Raw genomic sequence first — 11,012 nt, forward strand, 5'->3', positions numbered from 1 at the left:
TCAGAGCATGACTTTATGAAGTGGGGAAATTAACTCACTACATATGGCCAAATCCTAATTTCTCCAATTCAGGCAAAGTTCCCATGGAATGTAGTTTTGCCCAAGCAAGGAATGAATAGGGGTAGCAAAGTTTGCCTGTTGTAGATACAGTCCCCAGAAAATGGTGTTTTTTGGCTTTGCCAAAGTATGCTAATGTTGACAAACTATTGCTACACAATTTTGCCTGTTCTTAGAGAATAGGTGACAACCAATTCTTGGTTGTCATAAGCCAGTTACCTTTGGAAAATGTAAAATAAAAGGATGAGACTAAATGGTGTGTTTGCTCAGCTGTGTATCTTAGAGCCATAAATGATCTTGTATCAGAAGAGAAGGAAAAGGAATTGGGAGAATTTTATCCAAAAATAAAAAAATAAATGTAGGCATATGAACTTGTATTGTCCATTGAAGAATGCCAATGTGTTGAAAAGAGATTTACATGGAGGAATTTTAGCACCAAAAACCAATAATAATTGATACTATTATTATTATTATCAGTAAGAGTTTGATTATGATAAAAATGCTGGTTTTCTTTTTCTTCTTTATTTTCAAAATAGGAGCAATGGGTAAAGTCTATTCCTTGTTATTTAACTCTGCTTAAAGTAATGAGTATATTTTCAGACTATAGGTGGATTGCAAAAGGATTTTGACAGTGCATTCAACATATTGAGAAAACCTATTTTTCCTGCTAATGTCTTCCATTTTAAGTCAGTCTCCTGCCCATGTTTGTGGTGACCGACACTAAAATGCAGGCAATAGGCTCATGAGAGATCCTATAGAAATCAAACCACATAAAGAATTTCTTTAAATGTAGTGTATGCTAAGTCCATTTCTCTTAATGCTCCTCACACTGTGCAGACTCTGCAGTGTGGGTTTGAAATTGCCAGAGCTGAACTTTGGGGGTGTCTGTGTCAACACGCTTATGGTGAGTAGTGGCTCTGTCAGCGTGGACAGCTAGCCCTCCTCGCACGCTCGGGACTGCCTATGGCCCCACATGGATGTCTCTTGGACCTCCAAAATGTGCAGCCGATGTTTGCGCCCCGGGAATGTTGGCCAGTCTTCAAGATGAGAGCCCTTGTACTCTGCGTGGTATCCGATGGATGTCCAAAAGTGCCAGGACTCCTGTCCAAGGAAAGCAAATAAATTGCCCTTGCTGAGCGATGGTACATTGCCTTTGCTCTGCACAAACAGCTACGCTGCTCACAAATACGAATCCCTCGGAGTGCAGCGTGGCCATCGGATGGGCACAGGCAGCACACAGAATTGCCCCAGCTCCTGCCCATGTCACCTCCCCATAGCTCAGATCTGGCACAGGCTGCCTCCACATAGCACAGTTTTCACACCAAGAGTTTGTGTTCCACAACAGTGTTTCAGACTTTCTCTCTTTTTTTTTCTTTTGCTAAAAGCCTATCATTTTAAAATACCTCACATATAGGTATATATGCAGATGTTGTATAGATTTAATATCTACGATTTGAAAAGTAGAAAATCATAGATAAGCATATACATGTGTGCGTATATGTGTGTGTCTGATCTCTGCTACTTTTCAAGTCAGAAAGACTTGTCAGCATTTTACTATGGAGATGAAAGGGGGAGGGAAAGTAGCTTATTAACAACTGGAATATCTGGCCAGGCTTAACACACACTGAAGATGTAAGGCTTGGACACAGCTTTCTGGTGTGTGATCCCAGAGCTCAAGCTCAATCACTTAAAGGCATGTCATAGCCAGTATTTTACACCCACTTGGCATTAGTATAAATGACTGCACAAGGTGCAGAGCAGTAGAGAATTAGTCCCACTGAGCTTCATAAAAATCCAGATTGTTTGTGAAGCCCTCAGATAGGTATGTCCTTTATAACTTAAAATGTTCTGGAACGTGCCAGTATAAAACAAAAGATCCCAGTATAGCCAAGAGGAAAGTATACAACACAAGTGAAAACATATGGAGTCATTTAGAAACAAGCTGAAATTTGTCTTTTACAACCCCCCAAACATACACACACTCCTGCTTTTCCTGCAAAGGGTGGTTCTGGGTTTCCTTCCAGATGGAAAGTTCAGCCACATAGCCCCATTCCAGCATTTCTTACAAAACTGCTGCGTTATCCTGCTGCTTCTTTTTAACACATTTTAACAATGTAAGAATTTAAGTAATTCATTGTTGTTCTCGTCTTGTTCAAGGTAGAAGAGGAAAAGGACACCGGCACTGCTAAAGGTTGCGTTCGACATCTGTGATTGCCATGCGTGGAACAAGCAATCCTCACTGTCACTGGGTTATTTGCAGAAAGGTGTTTATTTCATGGACACCGTCCAAGGAGCAGCAGCAGCAGTGCAGGTACTAACACTTCAAATTCAGTGTAAATGGCTGGACTCACGGGATTCCTTTGGCCACTCTTCCCTTTATGATTTCCTCTTTCATTGTATGTGACATTTTGAAGGCAGAACGCTGCTGTTGCGCACGAGTAGCCTGTGGCAATGAGTGGAGAAGAGGCTTTTGCAAACCCCTTTGCAAGAGGAAATGCATTAAAAATGTAAACCATACTAACTGTCACATGTTTATTTGTTCAGGTGGTTTATTGTGATGTAGCCTGTTATGACACAGTGAAATCTATTATATACATCTGTGATTGTTTAATGTTACACAGCTTTCATTAAGTGTTTGCTGGCCTAGGTTCCCTCGTCTTTCCAAATTCAGCTTGGTTCCTTCAGGCTGCGTGATTGTTGTGGCATCATAAAACTCAGTCCAGATCTTCCCTTTTCCTACTCTTTGGCAAGGGCAGAGCAGCTTGGAAGCTAGTTTGTCCTACTACAAGGAACAGGGCCTACAAAGTGTCTGTTACCAGCTTGGACTTGCCACAGCTTTCTAGACATCCATATGTGAGGTCCAAACCACATATCCCGAAAGAGTTTATGTCTAAAAACTGGGTGACAGAAAGGGCTCTGACAGCATCTGAATGTGCTGCAGAGACCATCCTCCACAGCCTGGCCTCTGTTGCCAGCTTCAGGTGAGGGCACTGCAAGCGTAGTGCAAAGGAATCGTGGCACCCTTGGCAGCAGCTTATCTTGAGACATTAATTCAAGTTTGAATTATAGAGTCCTGTTTCTGGTATTCTGCCCAGAGAAGAGCAGGGGTCCCAGCTGAAAGGGGCTGGGGCTATCAGCTTAGGAGATCTTACAGCAGGAATAGGCCCTCTAGCTGTATATAGCTCCTGCTTGTCATCCTATTGGCGGCCTGTATCTGCCTTTCCCAAGGTGACCCTTTAAAAATGGACATGGAATTACAGGACCGCAACAGAGTTGCTCCAAAGGTCAAGGAGAAGGAGACAGTATGGAGCACGATACAGGAATGGTTAATAATAGATTGAATAAAATAAAACAAGTTGGCCTCCTTCGCCCTCCAAAACTGAGGCAATTGTTGGCAATAGATTCACCATGCTAAGGCACAAATGTCCCAGAGGAGCCCAAGGGCTGTAATCCCTCCTGCTATTAGTGCTGACCTGTTCTCTGACCTGTCACGTAGAAGGGAGCGGCCACGCGGCTGCATGGTGCTCCCCATCCAGATGAGCGCCATGCCCATCCTGGTGGCAGTCGGTCACACTTGTCGGTGACCAGGAGCGGAGCCGCCACCAGTGCTCGTTAACCCTCCAGATCCCAAGGTGAGGGCCAGGGCTCAGTTCAGAGCCTGGGAGTCGGCACGGCGGGCATAGAAGGTGTTCTAAGGTGCGTGAGATAAGAAGCCCTTGATGAAATGTACTGATTTGGGGCAGTTAGATTGTGGCATTGTCCCAACTTTCCTGAAAACAGCTGTTTCCCCATTAACCATTTCTAGATATTAAAAAAAAAAAAATCTTTTTCCCACAGATAAGAAATGAGTAACATCTCTAGGCACTATCACCAACAGCGATACAAAAACATAAATTGATACACTTTTTTTGCCTTGGATATTAGTTTTTTGAGTGCCTGTACCTCCCCCACAAAAACTAAATTCACACAGTACAAAAATTTCAAACAATCATAATAGCAGGAAAAAAAATGTTTTTCTTTTTTTTTTTTCCTAACTTGGTGTTAACTTAATGATATGTGACATTGCTATCAGTGCAGTGCAATAAAAATGAAATGGTACCCAATGTGCACAGACACTATGGAAATTTCAAATGACAACAGCAACAACAAAAATTATACTTTCCCTTTCCTTTCTTATGCCCTTTGCATTAACGTAAGGATATGTGACTTTGCTATCCATGCACTGCAATAAAAATGAAATTGGCGGCCAATGTGCCTAGACAGAGCCTTCAAATAAAACAAAAATAAAATTATATTCTTGTGCATCGTGTAAAGGATACATGACGCGAGGCACAAATTTCACTTTGCTACCACATCAGAAATAAAATGCCAGATGAGAACCTATATTTCTTTCTCGTCATGAGGGAGGAAAAAGAATGTACTTAGAAACAATTTTTTTTTTTTTTATTTTTCTTCATTTTGTAAACACTGGAAACGTGTTTTAAAACAGTGTCTTATATTAGACTCATGTTATGTTTATACACTTCCTAAATGAATGCTTTTTTGGGAACGTGTTTGCATCTAACGTTACTCATATAAATAAAAATATACAGTCATTTTATGGGATAATAGGCAAACAGACATCTGCATGCAACGTTTCCCTCATTAGATCTTATCATGCTAGCATATTTTTATGACTTCACTACAAAATACAATGTGCTCATTTGAAACCTTCTTAAATATAACTTACTATGTATGTTAACGACCCAAATGCTTTAGTTATGCTTGGAGAATTATTTAATAAAGGAATGGTTAATGCTGCTGTAGCACAAGGCAACGTGACCTGGAGGAATACACCAGCAGATACTGTGTGAGCTGGAACAGCAGCTCTTAATCTATGATCAGTGAACCCAATGGCCCACCGATTGCTTCATAGACAAGTTGGGCTGGCAGGCTGACTGTCCTTATTCTCAGCTACAGAACTGCATTACAAATAATCATATATGTATTAGGTAGCTTAGCATAAGTTTTAATAGTAATGGAATGGCATGGGGCTCCATTTTTTGGATGTAAACTGATTGCTAGAGTTGCTAGCACAAGCACAACTGTCACAGTTGTCTCCCTTCCTGAGAAAGGGAGCAAGGGACCGAGCGTTGAGCCATTGGCAATATCATGTCCAGGAGCCAACAAGCATATGAACAGATAAAAGTATTTGCAGTTTTGAATTGTATCTGGATGTATACTACTAACAAAGTAAAAATCAAAGAATTAGATGGGTTGGTAATCTAGTCACAGAAATGCATAAATGCTTGAATGCGTCCTTGAATGCTGTCACATCACACTGCAGAAGCATTAGAGAGGCCAAACTATACAGACCAGAAACTACCAGAGAAATGATTTATGCGCTGGTCAGTCTGCACAAACTGTCTGTTCTGAATGTATTTAAATGCTTTCTTAGCTGTGATTGGAAAAAAAATGGAATGAATCCCCCAAACCATTAGTGCTTTCAGCTGGGTTTGATCAAATTGTTACATTCTCCATGCCCAGGCTCTAAAAGATGAATACATAATTGAGAAATTCTCTTTTCTAAAATATTTCTTAAATCCAACAACAAAAGAGTTTAATCATAAAGTTACTCCCTTTTCAGGGACAGTTCTGCCATAGCTGTTTGGATAGAATGACTGGAAATCAGAGCTACAGTCATTTAAATAATCTGTTAAAAAGCTATTAAGTTTCCCTAATGCTAGTCATTTTTAAATGGCTCTTGGTTTGATTCATGAACAATACATGAACAGTACATGATTCAAATGGGCAATCTTTATTAAGTACTTATTCCAGAATGAATGTCAAACTGGGTGAAATCCATTGTGTATTGCAGCATTCTCATATATTTTTTAAAATAGTTATGCCTTAAATTCAAACTTCTCATACACCAAACTTGACAAAAAAGTTGGGACTGCCACAGAAGATCAAGAAGCCAATAGAGGCTGAAAGATATTGTATAGATAATTGTAAAGATCTCACTACAGTACAAGTGCTTTTGAAGTTCTGTAATGACTTTTTGCTATCAGGACCCGTCAGGTTTAATTGAAGTCAAAGCTTGCTACTTAATCATGAGATCCATAAGTGTGTAAATATTAGTGCTGCTGCTGAGCAATGAATCGTCTTAGTATTAATTAGGAAGAAAATTACTTGTGCTGCTGGAAGGGCACGGCGCAGAGCGCGCCGCGCTGAAAGGTGCACTAAATGCTATTAGTGTATTTACAGAGAGCTACATGCAGCAGAGGGGAATCGGGAGCTTCGGCTTGAATCCTTTTTCTAACCAGCTTGCTTTGAGGCTTGAGTAGGTTATTTTCTCACCGCACAACTGCTTCTCAGTTATTCTTACTATAAGATATGGTTTAGACAAATTATTACTCACCTGTCTGTGATACTATGGGAACTGAAAAATGTACTGTAATCTAACATGGAATTTCCTACAGTTCAAAGCATTTCAGCATAATGCATAATACATAAACATAAAGGCAATCACCCAGTGTTATATAATCTACGTGGTTAACATACTCTTGCTTCCTGTAAACAGCTGATGTTGGGATGATGTTAAAGGAAGAGTTATGGGTAATTGCCTTTTTGAGGCAAATAATATCACAGAATGGTTAAGGTTGGAAGGGACCTCTAGAGATCATCTCATCCAACCTTCCTACTCAAGCAGGGACACCCAGAGCATGTGGCACAGTGTGGCATCCAGGTGCGTTTGGAAGACTCCACAACCTCCCTGAAAGTCTCTTTCTCTGGAGGTCTTCTCTGGAGGTCTGGGAGTTTCCTTCTCTGGAGGTCTCCCTCTCTGGAGCTCTCCTTCTCTGGAAGTTCAATATATATTGCTACTTGAGCAATAAGATCAAGATCCAAAGCACTTTTTCCGCCATACTATAAAAGAAGTTGGGTCGAAGTGACTTAGATCTGCTTAAATAACTCTAAATTATGGTAAGTATTTAAACTGATAAGTAGAAATTTAATATGGGCCACAATAGAATTTATGGATAGATATAAGAGTCTCATTCTAAAACACGATTGTATATAGGTAATGTAAAAATTAGCACTATAGTTGTTAATGTATACTCATGGTATGCTTCTTACAGTATTGTGGGCAGTGAAATGACATATCTGCAGAGCCACTTGCACGATCTAAAGAACTCCCAGGAGTTTTTCAGTTCAACAGTTCATTAAGTTAAAGTTCATCCACTACTAGAAGCTTTATAGAAATCTTAACACCCATTTTAGCACAGGCATTCTTGCAGCACTACTACCACACCAAAAAGTTGCCCTGGAAAAAGAACTGGTTTGTTTAGAAGCCTAGATGAGGTAATCTTCTCAAACACTTTAAAATTTAATATATCCCAATTGTACTGCATTCTGGGCAGTGATGCTTCTTTTATTGTTGAGTTACTCAGGCCCATAATCAGGTCCCTAATATGTTCAACAAAGCATCAGGATACATAAAATATCTTACCAGATAATCCTCTTTGGAATCCACAGATCAGTTATTAAGTTTTCCTTTTACTAATCTCTCTAATCCTCCGTTGATATAGGTCAGTAAAACAGTGGCTAAATCTCTTATGATAAAACTAAGTCTAGGTTTTGTATTCATTCCTTTTACATTTTTTTTGTTTTATTTTTCTCAGCTGCTCCTGCTCCTGAAGACGCATCCCCAGTTTAACAGGTGTTGCCCTTGGCAAGCCCCAGAAAGCAAGCAGGAGGGCATCATGTAAGTATGTCAGCTGTGAATCAATATTCACCAGCAAACTCAGGCATTTTTATAAAATCCATGTGAAAGTCAAGACTGGGGGTGTATGCTCTTTGATGATGACATTAACTCACTAGTGTTTGCAGCCACTGGATTAGCAACCAGTGTTACATCTTCACGTGCAATGAAAGTTAACAATGCTTTTTTATATTGTCCCCCCAAAAAATCACTGAGTCTGGTTTCCCTTTTTGATTACAGTTCATTTAAGGGAAGAATGTTACTGCATGCTTTGAAAATGTTTTATGTGTCTTTGGCTGATAGAACACACAAAACATTTCAATAGGCCCATTTATTTGAGCAGACGTATTAAATAATACTTTAAATGTGAACATGCATGTCATAAATTTTGTAGTCTCTTTAAAGTAGGATAAATCTGTGTATTTAAAATAGTCTTTCTTCAAAGCCATCTTTTTTTTTCAAGCAGTCATAAAGGAAACTCTGATTTGTGCTGCATGAACAATGCCAGCATCATCATTTTAATGTTATCCATATGGGCTTCTAATAATAGATAAGAGACTACATTTGTATTGTATGTCTTAGAGACATTTAAAATCTTGATAAGGAAAGGCTGATTTCATTGGCCCCACAGTTAAAGGAAAGCAGACCCTAATTAAAAGAATTCTGTTCTGAATTAACTAGTTTGACATGTGCTAATTGACAGTTCCTGTGAAATGGTTCTAATTAAAGTCAATATGTCTTTTTCAATTAAAAGGAAATTAAGAATATACTAATATACATTAACAACTTAATCTGCCTTCAATATCCCATACATCAGCTGCTTTTTTTCTAATGTTATTGGAGAACCATCTGACATGCATCTTCTACTGTTTGGTTATGGTGTCTTGTTATTACTCAACAAGGAAGCAGGCACTGGGGTATGTCTCCTAGAGCACAATGATAACCGGCCCATGCTTAGTATGTGCAGTTCCTTATCTCTTGTCCTATTAATGGCAGATTCACATTTCCGTGCAAAAGAAAAGCAACTTTTCTTTAGGGCAGAAATACTCCTAATTGCGCGTGGGGGCAAGTAACGACAATTAGTCAGTGGATCCAGACTTGTAGGGGAAGCCTTGAAGCCGTGGCATACTGCTGAGCTGTTCCTTCGTTATTTGGCCCAAGCAAAGGCAGAACTTGGACTTTTGAGGGCCATTTCTCCTCATGTTCTGTTTCAGAAGTGAATGCAGGGCAGAGTTCTCTGGTGGGAATGCTTTTAATTGTATATACAAGAAGAAAATGGAAAACATGCCTGCTTGGTAGAGCAGTGCTGAAAACCATCCTATTGTTGTCGCTGGAAATGTGACGTGGCTGTTTATAGCCACAAAATTAAGTATTCAAATGTGCCGTTGACTTTTTGCTACTATTTCCAAGGCTTTATTGCTACTGACTTTCCTAACTGGAAAAGGCTCTGTGCGAAATATCAGGTCCCATGCTGATCAAATCACTATCTCAATGTACAATGAACTGTGCAAAAGATTACCATTTGTTTGTGTGGACTTGAATTTGTTATTGATTTTTCATAATTTTATTGCTTGGGAGATAATACAAGAGTCAAATAATACATTTCTGGCAGAGTCGAGTCACTAGGAGAACAAGTAGACTTAAAAGATAAATTAGTTGCTTAAGAACCTTCTTAGGCTGTTAAAAACACAGCCTCTGTTAAAAAATTTCTGTCTCAGGGAAGGCTACTTCAGCTATGAATATTCACTCTGTAGAATTTATCATGGAGAGAATGTATTATCTAACCATCTTTAACCAAATCTTGTCTCAGCTCCAGCAATTTTTAAACTTTTATTTTTTAAAAAGTGACTCTCTTAGGTCATAGCAGAAAACATGTATTTTTTAGAAAGATGAAAATTCAGAAAATAAATATTTTATCTACCTGTGCTATTTAGCAGCAAATTAAGTGACACATACAAATTTTTGTAATTCCAGAAACTGAACCAGAAGGTTATTGAGAGTGTGGTTAAACTTCAGAAACTATGTAAAATGCTTTGGAAGGATTTGTGGACTGTGGTGAGGGTCTGCTCTTTTTTTGTTTTGTTTTGTTATTTGAGGTTGTTGGCTTTCCCGGTATTTGTCAAAATTTATATTCATTTCAAGAAACAATTAATGTCCAAAATATTTCATTCTCTTGAAATAAAAATGATCGTGCTGCATGTTATAATGTGGTTCTGTTTAACAGAAAGTATACAGCCAAATTTTCAAAACTGTGGGACCAGATACCGTATATGTAATACTTTTTGCAGGAAAGCACATGTTAATGAAGGATTTAAAACTTTGTCCCTAAGTATCTACTACGATGCTATCTACTACTTCTACTACTTTCTACTAATTAGGTCAAAGTACCGCATGTTAAAGCTAAGAACAGTATTCTTGATGAGTTGTTTTAATGCTGTTTAGAAGATTTGTTCGATGTTTTGAACACAGCAAGATACTTGGGCCGCTTGTCTTGATTCTTGATTCTCAGGCTGAGTCAAGTTCTCTAAGATTTTTGGCTAACTTTCATGAGCCAAATTGAAAAGGTCTCAGAAGGATCCTCATCCTACTCTCCTCACTAGTGGGTTGCTGGTGAGTCCCTGGGATTCTAAAGAAAGATTTAAAGGGAAGAAGCAAAAGCATTCAGCTAACCTAAAGTTAAGAGCACAGACCTTTAGAAGTGACCGCTGGGTTCTATCAAATGGAGTTAAATACCCAGCCGCCTCTGGGGAGCTGGGATGAATGACCTGTTTGTGTTACTTCTGTGTGAAATTTTATTTGACAAAACCAGATGTTAAGCAAATCAGGTACTCAAGATATCCTGGTCCTAAGCTAAAATAGTCATAAGCTTGCAATAAAAATACAGATCTTAACTTCAATTTATTTTTTATTTAGAGGAAAAAGCTCCCATAATCTTGTGGGGTTAGCCTCCTTGATACCATAGTTTGGTCTACTGAAACCTTTTTGATATATCATTGTCTAAGCTGCAAACAGCCTTTTTAAAGAACATTTATGGTGTGTCTAGGAGCATAAATGACTCAAACACCACTCCCTTCTCCGAGTCAAGTTTTTCACCACTGCCTCAGCATGGTGCTGGTGCAGATGCACCATACCAAAGTAAGATGTTAAATACATCTCCAAATCAGTAAATAAACAAGTCTCTGGGAGAGGGCAGAAATTCTGACTACTTGTATTC

This window comes from Nothoprocta perdicaria, unplaced genomic scaffold, assembly GCF_003342845.1.
Source record: "Nothoprocta perdicaria isolate Ctin4 unplaced genomic scaffold, notPer1 scaffold_35, whole genome shotgun sequence".
Lineage (NCBI taxonomy): Eukaryota > Metazoa > Chordata > Aves > Tinamiformes > Tinamidae > Nothoprocta > Nothoprocta perdicaria.